The sequence below is a fragment of the Aulostomus chinensis genome, chromosome 24, assembly GCF_037954235.1.
Source record: "Aulostomus chinensis isolate RoL2024-O1b breed Wild chromosome 24, RoL_Achi_v1.0, whole genome shotgun sequence".
NCBI classification, from domain to species: Eukaryota; Metazoa; Chordata; class Actinopteri; order Syngnathiformes; family Aulostomidae; genus Aulostomus; species Aulostomus chinensis.
The window spans coordinates 13,038,952-13,051,979 of record NC_141343.1 but is presented as its reverse complement, the minus strand read 5'-3'; the positions used below and the strand labels follow the sequence as shown (position 1 = coordinate 13,051,979).

General features: G+C 43.0%; 1 long non-coding RNA gene across 2 annotated transcripts in view; it reads right to left on the bottom strand.

Annotated features, from left to right (window-relative positions):
* The window catches only part of LOC147238765 (uncharacterized), a 303,515-nt gene that overhangs the window by 95,791 nt on the left and 194,696 nt on the right, over nucleotides 1-13,028 (bottom strand). For both annotated transcript variants that reach the window (XR_015111870.1, XR_015111871.1), the window contains exon 4: nucleotides 2,430-2,544. This is a non-coding gene — a long non-coding RNA (uncharacterized LOC147238765). The remainder of the gene's footprint in view (nucleotides 1-2,429; nucleotides 2,545-13,028) is intronic.

The following is a 13,028-nucleotide window of genomic DNA, read 5'->3' as shown; positions in this document are numbered from 1 at the left end:
GTCATGCATCAAGCGGCGCGCGAGATCCACGACATGCCAGTCCGTCTTGGACAATCTCTCATGTCACGATGCCACTCTGGGAAATGATTAACTGACGTTTTTAATGTACACGTCAGAGCAAGGTGGGAGAGGTGACAACACATGTGAGCGGACGAGGGGTTGTTCATTCATTTCGGGGCCTGAATTTACATCATTCAGGAAGAGTAGCGCCGTCAGCAAGGGTGTTGACAAGAGAAGTTCTGATAGACATGAAAGCAATATGACAAACATTCTCCAGTTTCATTGTTTTATCTCCAAGAACGAAGTAGACGCTTCTGTTCATGCGAACATGCTGACACATTCCTCACTGCCATGGTGATATCCTATGGCACTGGTTCTCAAATGGGGGTACGTGTACCCCTGGGGGTACGTGGAGGTACTCCAGGGGGTACGTGAAGCTTTACAAAAATATATATATATATTTAAAAAAACAGCAGTAATCCTAATAATAATCAAGTCTTGAGAAATAATTATATTAGAAAAAGTTTGATAAAATACAAATGTATGTTCGGTGTTCAATTTTAATATCCTTAAAAAAACGGACTCTCCCAAAACCAAGTTAGTTTGACTCATTGATCCAGCATCACTCGTCAATAACCTGCCGTTTGCCATGACGACGCACTGTAACAATGGAGCTGTGGCTAAAGCGCAGCAGCGATGCGGCTGAAAATACAGAGAAACTTGTGAAAAAGAAGGCGAAACCAGAGCTGACGAAGTACCGGAAGTAGGCACCCAAGGCACTGTGGTTTTTTTGCGGGGAGCAATTAGCCAACGCTAGCAAATCACTGTTATTAGTTGTTTAACTTTAATAAATCAGACACTGATGGCACAGCACTGTACCTCTTTATCTTCTACCAAAAATGTTTTGCGCGTGTCAGGGGGTACTTGACGAAAAAATATTTTAAAGGGGGTTCATCACGAAAAAAAGTTTGAGAACCACTGTCCTATGGCGACCGTCATCATTATCCACGCATCTTAACCTTCTGAGGTCGGCCTGTGAATATCGCGACATCAATTTTACGAAGCCTGTCATTAGCTGGAAGCAGGTTTGTGGCATGAAAGTGAAGTCAAGCATTCCACGGAATTCCTACTTTGATAACTGAATCTCTTTACATGTGATCATCCAGACAATTCTGAGCAAACCGCAGCTATGTTGCGAAAAAGGGGAAAGGCGCATTCGGCAATCCCTCCAGAAAATCTCTCTTCCCATAAAATATTGCAAAATAAGCCTAACTGCGGTGAACGGACAAGGGCTTGCATAGTTTCCAAATTTCTGCGCAATCAGCAAAAACTTTTTGCATTTTTTTGCTGATTCAGGAGCGATCGCGTCCACAACGCTACGTGGCTCGTTGTTGCCTACTCTATTCCTGCTGTCGCGCATTCATGTAAAAACCAGCAAACCCATCTGCTCTAAACCTGACAGTTGTAAGAGTTCGCCCTTTGCCTCTGATGCAGACAAATGATGAGGAAATCATGCAACCCCCACATATTTCGTGCATTTTGCGTTGCGTGGAAATCGGCCGATCGGCCCCCACACGAATGTGCAGACTTTGGCGGATTGTATGTTGATTTATGCGTATTATTATATGTTATTATGCATAGTCGCGTTTTTCTGGAGGGACTGATCGAAAGTTTGGGAGGATCCATGAAGATGAGGGCAGTCCTAACTCACAGAGTTCCTGTATCAGAGCATTCCAGAATGAGGCTTGCGTCTACCGTTTTGCGCATTTCCTGTTCTCTAAAAACGCAAGCAAGCGTAAAGACAGCTGGGGAATGTTCAGAGCGCCACGAGTTGTAAATTCATTCATCTTGGCTGCTTACAAATAAATAAATCCACTCAGTTATAGCCCTAGCTTATGTTCAGGAAGGGACATCTGGTCCAAGTAATTCAGTAAAGTTATTACAGGATAATACATCAAACTTTTTCAGCACATTGTATAAATAAAGTCAAAGAGCATACAGGGAGTTGTGAAAACTATGAGCTTACAGAGACTTGACACTTGCCCGAGATCAGTAATTTATCGAAGTAAACAACTTATTGCCTCTAGTCATAGCCTTCAGCACAAGGCTTTCTGGCAGCCTCCTATCAATTCTATGAAACCGCAGTTAACTTAAATGCACCACATTACAGATTTTGGACCACAGCCCCTTATGGTTTTCACAAACAAATCCATAAATTATCCACAGTCACCATCCAAAACTGTACATTTTTACACTGTACTGTCGTATATTGAACCTGAAATTCAGAGGTCGGATTAAAAAACATGCGATGCCTTTGAAATGTCAATGAAATTAAAAAAAAAATAAAATAAAATGGAGTAATATATATTTTCTTTTTAAAAAAAAAGTTAAATTTTCTTTAGCTGCAGTTTAAGTGTGTGTCCCCTTACCCGGTTGGTTTGGGTGAGCTGGAATCGTTCCTCTTTGTAAAGGGAATAACAAAAGCTGGAGGGGGAGGACATGCTTTGATGGAGTCACAATCTGCTTATCACCCACCCTGGGTTCCTGTGAAAAAGATGACAAGAAAAAAAAAAAAACAGGAAAAAAAAAACGACAAGAAAAACTTCAAAAGTGGTTGTAATGAAGCAATACGGAGTTGCCGCGAGATGTTTTGTATGCATGTTGCCATGGTAACTGCAATTGGGAATGTAATGTGAAAGACACCACATTAAATTGCATTAATGAAAAGGGACACGCAGGATGAGTACGCCGTGTGTCGTTCAGGAACAGTGGGATGCCACGTACTCGACTGGAGTTGATCGAGTCAAACAATTCAGCATTTGTGTCGAGCCAAGCGATTCTTTTTCATCTTAATCAGCATCTGCTTCTTTTCTTCATATATAATTTATTGCGGGGAAGAATGCAACAAAAACCCCATGAGATATTTTTAAAATGGCAAATTAATTAAATTAAGTACAACTGCTACATAGTTGTACACGCCTACCAACCAGCTTGTGTCCAAGTAAAATATTGACGACTATCATACCTAAAATACAGTTCACGAGATGACAAATGGAGGCAAACGGACAAGCCAGCGCCACCATGGCTGTTACTGAACTATTTTATTGTGGAGAATTTGCAGGTCGGGTGAAAAGGTTGTCTTCAAACCGCAGAGACCTTTTCAAAGTACCCTTGTTATGATCTCGCCAGACTATTTTGAAGTCGTTCCATTCTTATCCAGCAGGGGACGCTCTACAACTTCCATCAGCAGGACCGGTTGCAACCCATTTAGCGATCCCTAAACGAAGCTAATGGAGGATAATAGCAAGCAGAGCCGTTCAGAGTGAACGATCCCGGCACCAGAACATCTGAGAAGCAGCGCAGTGGAAGAGTCTGGGGTTCGACACCACGCCTTGGTCAACTTTCCTAAGCGTCTCAACGCTGCTCCTAAACAAGTTTGAGGGCTCACACGCTAACGTTAGCTCAGCACCAGACGGAGGACGCGGAGGCTCCACAGACTCGCGGAGCAGCGCCTGAGGGTTCAAAAGCATTTAAATGTATTAAGAGCAATCCAAAGTTCATTTGAACTTGTTTTTGAGAAAAAGTGACAGCTTTACCACTGACTGACAACCTGGGAGTGGTGGGTTAGCAACCAAATAAGGAAGGAAACAATGACCAAGAACGCATTTCGGTCTGATGTGTTAAAGTCAATCCGTCGTCGCAAGCCAGGACAGATCCATCCTTCTGCATGAACACAGGAGGACTGCTGTTGCTGAGGGATGTGGAAAGCGGATTTGTTCAAGTTCCTCTCGTCTCCAATTACCGACTTACAATAAACGCCAGCTCCCTGAGATCTGTACGCACCACGGTCAACATACACAACGAAAAGACCCGCAGCACGTTAAAAAGCCGGTGGTAATGTTTAGAACCGGTTCTAATGACATTAAAGGAACTGATGAGGAAGGGAAATCTTCCCTTTCGCCTCATCTCTGCATCTGTCAGCCACCCGCTGATTTATATTCCACCATCACATTCTTCCTCATTGAAATCGGCCATTGTGCGAAGACTTTCAGGCCTCTGTCTCTCCGTAGAAGGAAAATTACACATTGCATATTCTTTGCCCTTGGGTTGCTTGACTAAAAGGGGAATAACAAAAAAAAAAAAGATGCTTAATGTCAAATTTCACACAACGGTAAGCCGCTCTCCAAGCGGTGCCATGAATCATGTATAAACTGAGCCCCCCCACCCCATGAAAAAGAAAAAAAAAAAAACTTTTTCGTCATGCCTCTGTTGGCTATACTTTTCCAGCTCCAACAAATGATAGATGTCTTCTTTTTTCATTTTAGCCACTTAAAAAGGTGTGTAAAAGAGGAATGTGTCATAAAGCAAAGTCATCCAGGTTGAATTCTTCGACTTTGTGTGTGACTGACCCCGTAATATTTGAAACATCTCTCACAAGAAGTGTACTGAAATAGCTTTCTCACGGCCCTTCTCTCGGATATGTTCTTTTCTTTTCTGACCTAAACTGAATTTCCCTTGGGACAACACTGTTGTATTTTTGAAAACTTGGTGGGGGGAAAAAAGCAACTTAAATCCACCTTTTTTTGTTCTCTTCTCCTTCTCATATACTCCTTTGTTTCTTTGCAAGCGTTCAGGTGTACTTTATATAGAAGCTATGAATCATGTCAAGCGAGATGTACGGTACGTTCACTGATTTCTGGCGACCTTTATGTCTCTCTCTCTTGCTCGTTCGCACTCTGTCAAGAAAATAATGCTGCGAGAGAACACTTCTAATTCACTCCTCAATTGCAAAACAACTTTAATGCGCGCCACCGTTAATAGCTTGTGACTGAATAACCTGCCATTTAGTCAAACTCCCCCCCCCCCCCCCAAACGACGGGGGCTAAAAGATCCCACGCAGCCATTTAAGGAGAGAAAAGGATGATGTGTAATCGAGGGGACAAGACGCACTTGGCGGTGGAGGGGTGTCGCGCGCAGGGGTGCATTGCCCCGACAACATGAGATGGAGCAAAGAAAATTTTTAAAAAGCGCCTAAAGTGCAGCAATTTTTCATTGTCTGACATGCTATTTTTTCAGGTGGGGGACCAAAAAAAGAGTAAAAAAAAAAAGGCTGAGCACTTAGATCATTAGAGTGCACTTTTACAGAACTCTCTTCTTAATAGCTGCTGTGCATCGCGGAGCCTTGTGGCTGATGCTCTGGAAAACCGGGCCAGAATGCCTGATGAGACGACATTTCATTCCTCCTCTCACGGTGTTTTTGGAGAAGTGTTTCATTGCTGCTGAATGTTTGCATGCACAGCAGAGAACAAGCGGGGGCCTTCCTGTAGTTTTGGTTGCTAATTAAATCCTGTGATAAACGGTGACGTTCATAACAATACATGAGTAATTTCAGATTTCAATTTCAGTTGAAATTGTAAATGTAAAGTAGCTCTGATGGCAGTGGTGGAAACAAAGTCGAACAAGCTTAGAAAAAAAAATGTAATGCCAAGTAAGAGTTGGTTCATTCACAAATCCATCCTTCCATTTTCTACTGCTTATCCTGCTAAGGGTCACCAGTCCATATCAGGGCCAACACATAGAGACAGACAACCATTGGCTCTCCCAGCCACGCCTACGGGCAATTGAGAGTCTGGATTAACCTGGTCCCCTCTTGATGTCTTTGGACTGTGGGAGGAAGCTGGAGTACCAGAGAGAACCCACGCAGGAACAGGGAGAACATGGAGACTCCACACATATGGTTTCCTGGTGCGCACTTAGATGGCTATAACACAAAGGCAAAGGTCAAACTGACCCTGGAGGACCTTGGGTTCAGATCAGGGTACCGCAGCATGGACTGGGAAGTGAACCATCCTCACACCAGCTGCTTCAGAGGTGTCCAGGTTTTTTTGTTTTTTTTTTGAGGGTGCTGATGTGTAAAAAAAAAAGTTAACTCATCAGTCTGATGTCACTTCAAGGGACCAAGAGTGAAAACGCCATAAAACCATCACTTCCCCCTAAATGGCACATTGGAGATGTATCCGGTTAATCATGTCGCATTGACACAAGGGCACTGCTGATGGTCACGATGGGTTTCCACCAAAAACAGTCATATTGAAGTCATGTGATTCCAGGTTCTCAAGGACTCAGTGGGCTGCAATGACGAAAACAAAAACAAACAAAAAAACAAACCAATGCATGCAACAATGTTGGTCCTATAAGTGCTCATCTTTTGTTCTGATATCATACAATGCCCCCACCCCTCCCCTGTGAAAATCAGTGGTTTAGTCCAATCACTAAGCTGTTGGAAAGAAGTTGATGTCAGGACACGGAGTGTTTATGGAATAACTGGAGCAAAGAAGTATTTTAAACCTTATTTTGTCCATTAAAGCCGATTAGTGACTCTAAGTGGTTCCACTACACACCTTCAGTGTTTAATGTTCTGATCAGTTTAGTCATGGCTCAAACTGTGGCTTGCTTCCAATGATTAGATTCCCAACTGATGATTGAAACAACCAAGTTCCACTTTGCTGAACCAACTGGATGTCGGTGTAATTCGAGGGTGTGGGAAGGCTAAGAAGTCTCAACTCAGCGTTCATTGTGAACAGTGATAGTGTGGCCTTGTTCCCTCAAGTTAATGTTGCGAGTTTCACCGCTGACTTCACTCAGAATAAGACTCGTGTTCGAGTCTGCCACTGTCCAGTCCATAGAACCCTAGCGTATCAGTAAAATGTCTGGGGATTTGTGCTTGACAACACTACTTAGGTTGTGCCCATTGGACTGGTGTTAAAGAGTTACCCTCAATAATTTGGTTGAGTTTTGATTGTAGGTCTTTTTCAACTGCCACAGATCAATGTTTTGATGAGCAGGGAGGCGACCACCAGCCAAAGGAAGCGATGCAAAGGGGGTTGGGAGTTCAAAGCGTTCCAAACAAAGCCTCAGTGGGGAAAGCTTCCAACATGTTTTTAATGCCTTCAGTGTATCAGCGAGCAAAAATTGGTGAGAAGCAAAAGTGTTTGATTATAATGAAAACTCCATGGGGTTCCTGAATAGCACAAAGGCAGGATATGGATATAAACCCTGGAGGTGCCCCATTAACAGATAATAATGAGCAAAGTTACTGGACACTTTGATATTGATATATTTTCTGTGGTGGTGGGTAGTAGGATAGAGACTATTTAGACTCCTACTCTTTAGTATAATTTTGAGCCAGTCATGTTTTTGCATGGCTAAATTTGCAAAAACATTGTGACAGTGAGCCTGGAGGACTGATGGCGAGGCTGCAGGGAGAATTTAATGCAGATACAAACACAGGGGCAAACAACCGGTGACTGGGAAGACAGCGCCAGGTTCGGAGCGAGTCTGAGAGAAAATAAGTGCTCCAAGACTTGGACTCGGAGAAAACAAACCGGCTGCTGTGAAAGGGCAAACACGGCACAAGGCTGGCCCTCTGGAAGGCACCGCCCAGCGAGTAAAAAGCAGGGAGAGTTCAATAAAACGGTATTTTAGAACCAATCCAGGGCACCGACGTAATGTAGGGGTCTGCTGTGTTTACTGTGTGGTCTACAAACATGGGGGTCACTGGCGGGGCGGCTGTACTTGCAGAATGGGCCATGTCTTGCATGCAGGGAGCCATTTAAGTGCTGGTCACTGCACTGGTGCCTTCTCTGGTTGATCAAGCCACCTGATGGGGGGGGGGGGGGGGGGCTGTGGGGGATAGCTCACGTGCTCCATCCTCATAGATAAGAAATACCTGATGCGCCTGTCGCAATGACCACTGGCGTCTTAAAATCGGGGTGAACAAAAGTGGGGCTTTATGAGGCTATAATTGCACTTTACTATCCCATTCTATCCCCTGGCAAGCGTAGGAATATGATGGAAGTTGTACGCTTGGAAAAAGTAGGGATGACGGTAAAAGTAAAGCAGTGAATATTTAATAAATATTGCATATGCGGATATTGTCAAATCTGCAGTATTCTTTTCACAGCTGTACAATCTGTCTGCACAAAAAAAAGACGTGTACTATGGATACACCCCCACTTCAATAAATCAGAACTATCCCTCCCTAGCACAACCAAAGCTTGAGTCTCAGGCTCAGTGCGCCGCCGGAGTCAGCTGTCTGTGCTGGTAAACTGATCCATGATCACTCCATTGGTGGAGCGCAATATCCATCTCCTCCTTCTAAGAATAAACTTCTATCATTATTTCCTCTGAGGCATCCCAGTGATATTGTCCTTTGTGTGTCTTTCCTTCAAACACATGATGTGTGGCTGGACATGCAATACAGCATTGCAACAATCTCGAAAAAATCTCTACAGCTCATGATGACTCACCACGGGAGCAAAGCCACATCAAACCGAACCTTGCTATGATGAGAAAAGCAGCGTGTCTCACTGGGGAAAACAAACCATTAGCTCTTTGAGAAATTCATCAAAAGCCTCCTGTCACCACCAACAGCAATGTCACTGTAAAGTTGGAGTAATCTGACAGTGCAATTGCTTTTGTGATTTGACAATGAAATGGTTGTAGTCCTCCGATGGGATGTTCGACAGTGCAGTGATTGGATGAATCTTAGGGAAATAACCTACTGTGGCTCTGTTGTTTAAACAAGGTTTTAGTTTATTAATGTGTTGGGACTAGGAAAAAAAGTAAGATTTGCGTTCTTTTCTGCTAGCGTGAGTACATCGCTCTTCGGTTTAAATGCGATGAAAGTTGTTGTTGCTGTTTTATACTCACTCCTCCACTGAGTTGTAACCTTCACACGGTGCTCAAGTGTTCTTAGCGGAGGCCTGAGAGCCGGGGATGAACGCGAGGACTGTGATGGACATTGATGCTCCAGGATTGAAGTGGGTCCCAGGCACAAATGGATTTGTAAGGAGGTGGGATAAAGGACAGGGGATACTAAGGCTTAAACAATGCCCGTGCTGTCCATCAGCTGTGATGCTGCTAAAACAATTTTCTCTCTCCTCGCCATGTTGACAGTTAATTGTAGAACATTAACATTCTTGGAAGCGACTAAAAACACACCAGAACTCTCCTTGAACTTCTTATCCCTGAAAAAAAAAAAAACACCTTCAACTACTTACACCAGTCAAAATGCTCCGCAAAATGATGGATTTTCTCTTGATGACGACCAAAGCTGTGGGAAAGCACGTGATCCCTTCCCAGACATCTTAAAGCCCTCACCAGCTCCCATGATAATGGCGCGACGGTCAAGTGGGTCAACGACTCATGTGGATCTCAATGACCGAGGAAGACGTCGCAAGAGGTTAAATGCCTGGACCATTGAACCAGTTGAAGAACCCTTGCAGATTCTGCTTCTCCAGGAACCTCAAGTGGCCATCTTTGTATCATCATGTACACCACAGCTTTGATGAATGAGGATCTTCAGGTACTCAGAAATAAACCTGATCTGACTGGTAAGTCAAGTCTGGAGTTCGGGGTTGTAGGCAACCCTGCGATCCTACTTGCAATCGGGAAATGCAATGTGTACAGATGTTGCCACCTAGACCTGACCCACGAGTATCGACGCCAGCTTCTTGACTGTGCCAGGATTCCATCTGAATACCTTTGAATGTAGTACCCAACAAAAGCAACCCATCTCCTCACAATGGGAAAGGATCCCTCGGCTCTTTTCAGCAGGGTTACCCAGGTTCATTAAATCTGCATACATGTGCAGTGTGAAAGAGGTATCGATGTTGGCTGCCATTTTGGACTGCCCATGTTTTTTCAACCAGCCCCCCCAGGACAAAATGCAAACATTGCACACAAGATTTTCCATTGCAACAGCCTAATTGTTGTGCATTCCACTGAGTCAATTCTACCTAATTGGCTCAATCAAACTTACTCCTGAATCTCTGTCGAAGCCTAAAAAGTCTAAAACCTGTAAAATTGTTTGTCGCATCAAACTTTTCTTGTATGGTAGAGAATTTTGGTAATTTTCCTCTACAACTGATGACTGTAAAATAATAGAATCTTTTCATCTGACAATCTTAATTTGCTATTTTCTCTGTGATTGTACTGTATAATTGAAATCAGCAGAATGTGGACATTTCATTTTGTGCGATCTCAGTTATTACTTGTCTTTGTCTCATAGGCTCATCGTTCTAATGAGGTTATTCGTGATTGTATAAAGTGGTGTGGGTACATAAAGATGCAAAGAGGAAAGAAAAGACTGTTCTGAGACAACAAGAAAAAAAAAAGTTACTGCGTTTTTGATGTGAAAGGCCTCCTCAGGCACACGTTTGATATATAATCGTATTTTTCAAAATGAGTTATATACTCTGTCCTTTTATATAAATACACCATGACAGCATATTGTCAGCATATTCCAAACTTTGGCAAAGAAGACGGGGTATCTCAGATTTTCCAGAATATATCGAGTGGTGAAAAGCCCTGAGCTCAGGTGTATGGATGGACCTGTCAGCTGTGAAGGGATACCACATTGACATTTTCATTCTTTGCCTGTTATTTCACGTCATGAGACACTTGACTTACGGGGAGAAAAGTTTGGGCTGTGACACTGTGGCTGACAGAGAATTGGCTCATTAACTTGGGTTACAGTTGTGACATTTCTGCCTCATAAATCCTGAGAATTGCTACCAACCCGATCTGTAAAGCATTCTAAAAATACAAAGAGCCGTAAGAGATTTGTTACATGATGAGGCGAAATTGAAAGCCGCATCTTTCTATGTGCAATGGGACCTAAAGACCTGCTTGAATGTAACTGTATGTAGTGAATTAGGGGCATGCAAAACCATCACCGATGTCTTAATGAAACATTGCAAAAGTGTGTATTTTCGACATATTTTCAGTATCTCCCTACAAGCAGGGTTGTTTTTGGCAGGACATTTTAGATTTAGTTTTAGTCTTTTGGACTAAATGCTTCTTAGTTTTAGTCACATTTTAGTCATTTCTATCCTTGATAGTTTTAGTCTAGTTTTAGTCGACGAAAACGCAAAGGTTTTAGTCAAATATCAAAGATACCTATGAATAAAAGATATGTGTGCATGTACTTCATAGGCCAATACAGGTGTTAGAATGAAGCACTGAAACTGATCGACCTTCAAAGGGGAGTTTTTTCCCCTCTTTTTCTTTCTCTACCTTTTACTTTTATTATTTTGTTGCAGATGCAGACAACACACTGGCACACAATAGGAGTACTGTATCACAATAAAATAGGATTAAACAAAAATAAAAGCACACTTGACTTCCATATGAATGACCTCATGTCCTACATATTGGCTTTAGCTGCTGTTATTGGTTAAACTGCATCCAGGTGTGTTGCTTAGATAGGGAACAGCAACAGGTCTGAAGACTACCGTGTTTCCCAGTCCCACAAACAAGGGTCAAAGCATTTCACCTGCCACCCGTCCACAAATGGACAGGGGTTTTATTCATAACACGCTAAATTAATAGAAGGGCTGGTTTAAACCAGCCAACATTAGCGGGGCCCCTGGCAGCCCCGTTCATTCTAGCTTTAGCATGTAGCACTAGGAAGCGCTCTCTGCACCACGGGGAGGTGCAACCACCACCACCAACAGAAAATGCATCACAGGGCTGGCCTCACATTGACTAAAGCTATGCTTCAATCATCCCTCTTTTCACAACCACCCGACACCGCTGCTGCTGCCGTGGTGTGTGTCTTGTCCGCTGCAGACAGGCCCAGACTCGTCTCTGTGTGTGCATGTGTGCGTGCGTGAGAGAGGCTTTTAGTGGGTGTGTACTGATGACGGGGGCGTGACCATTAGGACCAACAGCTACAGCTGGCTCCATTCTGATGTTTGAGCTCTTGATTGACATTGCACGCATGTCATACTTGGCGGGGGAAAAAAACGCATGTTTTGAAACTTTGATCGTCCACCCAGTAACAATTTAGTCTCGTCTCGTTCTCGTCAGACGAAAATGTATACAATTTGGTCACATTTTAGTCTTTACAGGGCGATGGTGACGTTCGTCTTAGTCTCATTTTCCTCATGGAAAAAAGGGGTCTGACGTCGTCATTTTCGTTTTCGTCCAGCGTGACGAAAACAACACTGCCTACAAGACACTTTGACACGGTTTGAGAAAGAAGTCGAGATGAAAAGATAAGTACGAATAAAAATTTAAGTTTAGATATGTCTCTGTTTTTGAGGGTTTTTTTGGGGGGGAGAAGTGTGTAAATTGGCCACGCCCCTCTCTGTAAATGTGCGTTGTTTTGGCCGTGCCGATGTTATGATCAGCATGGCTTTGTCCTCAAGAAAAAAAAAAAGATCTTCGACAGCTCCTTTAAATTGTAATTATATCATCATATATCTGTTGTCATATTTATACTTCAAATATAATAGGGAGCTCGAAATGAACATAATATATCCATTAAATAATCTCCTCTTTTGCCTGAATGCTTTTACTCTGTCAAAAATCCAGCAGCAGCTAATCTTCTCACGTGTGCCAAGTCACAACATGTAAGGACAGAGTTTGAACCTGGCGAGATCTGGATTGGGATTGCAGGAAAATCTGAACCCCAAACTGACTTGGACAGCTACGTTTTGTGTCATTGCGATGTCTGCTTGTTTGGCTCAAACTGGTTGGATTGTGTTTTGGGGTTTTTCCCCACAGTCAAACTTCAGCAACAGAGGAAACTCCCCAAGTGTTCTCCTTCAGTATCATGTCCATTTCCCTAATGATCAGAGAATGGGCTCCACTGATGGAATCGCTGGATCTGCTAAGACGCGTCTGATTAGCTACACTTTTATCACTCCATAAAGGGTTTTTGGTTACATTTCTTCAGTTTCTAGAAGTTGGAGCGGATGAGTGTTTGATTTTTTTTTTGGTCTCATCTTGTTTTGTGAGGTTTTTGGTTTCTTTGAATCTTAGCAATTATGTAGAGATTCATACACTTGGACTACTCAGAGGGAGAAAAAAAAAGCCAAAAGTTTTTTTTTTTTCCCCTTTTCGATGAGGACAGGCATTTTCCACATCTGTGGGAATATGAAACCTGAAATATAAAAGCCATCAAGTGTCAATGTGAGATTGGAGGAAGATAGGATTATGGCAGGCCATTATTCTGCCCT